Genomic DNA, 2,760 nt, shown 5'->3' on the forward strand with positions numbered 1-2,760 from the left:
GGACCAGCTGGGGGGAGGGGCCGATTGAATCTGCTTTCCTAGAGGAGCCCCTCTGGGGGTTCTCCCCAAAATTTGCCCTGAACCAGGACACCATGGAATCCCTCACGGCTGGGATCAGAGCAAACTCAAATTGGCTCTTCTAAAACCCAGGGTCCTTGTCCCCTTCAGCGTGCTCAGCACAACCTTGAACTCCACAGGGCTGTGCAACTGGAGCAGCAGGACAGGGACCTTTGCAGCCTGAGCTGCCCTTGTTCCTCTCTGTCCCTGCACAGAATGCAGCGGGGAGGAGAACGGCAGCAGGGCCCTGCACATGCCCGGGCTCAGATTTTGTGTCCCTTCAGCTCCACGGAGACGCGGCTCAAGTGAAAAACCCAAGCTGTTTATTAAGGGAAAGCAAAGGGAAGGGGTGAGCTGGGAGATAAAAAAAGGGAGTGGGCAGGGCCTGAGGGCTGCAGGGAGGGAGCTGCCAACAGGGAGAGAGATGGCAGGAGCTCCTGGAGCTTCCCACAGGCTCAGCTCTGAGCAGCAAGAGCTGTGCCTGGAGCTCCAGCTGGTCCATCCTGCTCTGCAGGTGCTCTCATCTTCAGTGGGAACTGGAAATCGCCGATGGACGCCGGTGCATCTGATCCAGCAGATGAACAAAGTCCTGCAGATCTTCTCTCAAAGGTCAGCTGAATCAGTATGCTGAGGCAGGATGGGCTCTCATCTTCCCTCAGGGCTTGAAGAGCTGGAAGAGAGAGGAACAGAGCCACGCGCAGAGGCCAGATTGAGGGAATCCAAGGAAAGCCTCCTGCCAGGGCCATCCCAGCCGGCTCTTGCCATGGCTTCGGCCGGAAGGTGCTGGCCACGCATCGCCCACGTTTCCCTGACAGCTCTCCGGGCTCTGCCCCCGCCGCCCCTGGTCCGCACGGGGAGCAGAGCCCTTCGCAGCCCGGGCACGGATTGTAGCTCCGGGGCCAGGATGCCCTGACTCACCCTCGCTGAGGATCTGGAGCTCCTCCTTCTGTCCCTTCACGAGCACTCCGGCCAGCCCTGGCAAGACAGAGCCCGTGGCGGCGCCAGGCGGCACAGCTGCCCGGCACGGGCGCTGCCAGCCCCTGCGGCCGCACGCCCTCCTGCCCCGGCAGGGCTCCTGCCGGCCCCTGCCGCGCGCTGCCGCCCGAGGGCACGGCTGGCTGCGGGAGGGCGGCGGCAGCGCCGAGGGCGGCCGGGGTTGCAGCGGCCCGGGCGCGGCTCCCGCTGCCGCCGGGGCAGCAGCCGGGCCGGGGGCGGGGAGGGGCGCCGGGCTCGGGGCTCACCGATGATCCCGACGGCCGCCTGGCGCACGGGCCTCTGTGGGCTCCACAGGCGCGGCAGCGCCCAGCGCAGCTGCTCGGCCGCTCGGCTCTCGTCCTGCAGCAGCTGCGGGGAGCGCCGGCAGGAAAGGCTCGGCGCGGGCTCTGCCCCTCGGCCGGGCGTTCCCCGCGCCCAGCACCGGCCGAGCCGGCCCGCACGGCCCAGGCCAGGGAGCGGCGTGGGGGGCGCGGGCTGGCGGGCCCGGCTGCGGCGCCGGGCGGGGGCACAGCTGCCAGCCCCCCGCACCAAGCACCGGGGCTAGGGGAGCTTCTCCAGCCTGCGGCTGGGGATCCCGGGCTGTCCTTACCAGGCGCTCGGCGAACTGCATCCGCTGCCCCTTCATCAGCAGCTCCTCGAGGTCCCTCCTCCTCAGGAAGAAAAATTATATAATTATAACAGTAAAAATAAATATGGAAAATAGATAAATACAAAAATCTATACTATATAGTATATTATTGTAACATAATAGATATAAATTATAATCTATTATACATATACAAAGATATTTAAATATAGATTGTAAATATAAAAATGTTAAATGTACTTTTAAATAAATTTGGGATTTTTGCTTTTTAGTAGGTTCTGGGCTGGGTTTTTTTAAATAGTATAAATATAAATAATATAAAAATATAAATCCAAATATACAGTTATATAATTTTTATTCTGATATCTATAAATACTTATTATAAATAAATATAAGTAATAGAAATATATAATATAAAAATGGTATATCCGATATTCTATTAAAAGATATTCTCTATAATATATATAATATCTATAAATAAAATTAATTAAAAATATTAATGTAAATGTGAGTAATATGATGAGATGTAACATAGAATATAAATAACATTATCCGGAAATATAAATTATAAATATAAATGTGAATATGATATGAAAAAAATATGTAAATATAGTTTAAAAGAAAGGGGTTTTATTTACATTCTAATTATAGAAATATATAAACAAGATATAAAAGTATAGATATAGAAATTTAAAACATAAATAAATATAAATAATAGGAAGAGGTGTAATATAGAACACAAATAACACTATACATTAGTATACGTTTTAAATATAAATGTGAATATAAATATGAAAAATATAATTAAAAAATTAAAATACATTTTAAAAGAAAGGGCTTCATTTGGCTTTATTTGGGTAGAGGCAGGGGCTTTAAATAATGTAAGTGTTACAGAAGTAAAGATCTTAACACAGAAATATATAATCAATATATGAAGATATGTATAAAAATATATAAATAAATCTAAGTAATAGAAATAGATGTAATGTAGAATATAAATTTATATCTAAATAGAAAATTATAAATATAAATGTATAAATAAACGTTATACATCAATATACATTACAAATATAAATGTGTATATAAATATGAAAAATATAAACATAAAATATATTTAAATA

General features: G+C 48.3%; 1 long non-coding RNA gene across 1 annotated transcript; it reads right to left on the bottom strand.

Annotated features, from left to right (window-relative positions):
- Positions 1-397: 397 nt before the first annotated feature.
- Positions 398-1,316, bottom strand: LOC139598905 (uncharacterized). The gene is made up of 3 exons (XR_011682063.1): positions 1,299-1,316; positions 976-1,032; positions 398-727 (listed from the first exon to the last, which is right to left on the bottom strand). It is a non-coding gene; the product is annotated as an uncharacterized lncRNA (long non-coding RNA).
- Between the last annotated feature and the right edge of the window lie 1,444 nt (positions 1,317-2,760).

This window comes from Agelaius tricolor, unplaced genomic scaffold (genome assembly GCF_023055355.1).
Source record: "Agelaius tricolor isolate 1412-34295 unplaced genomic scaffold, bAgeTri1.0.p SCAF_20, whole genome shotgun sequence".
Classification (NCBI taxonomy): domain Eukaryota; kingdom Metazoa; phylum Chordata; class Aves; order Passeriformes; family Icteridae; genus Agelaius; species Agelaius tricolor.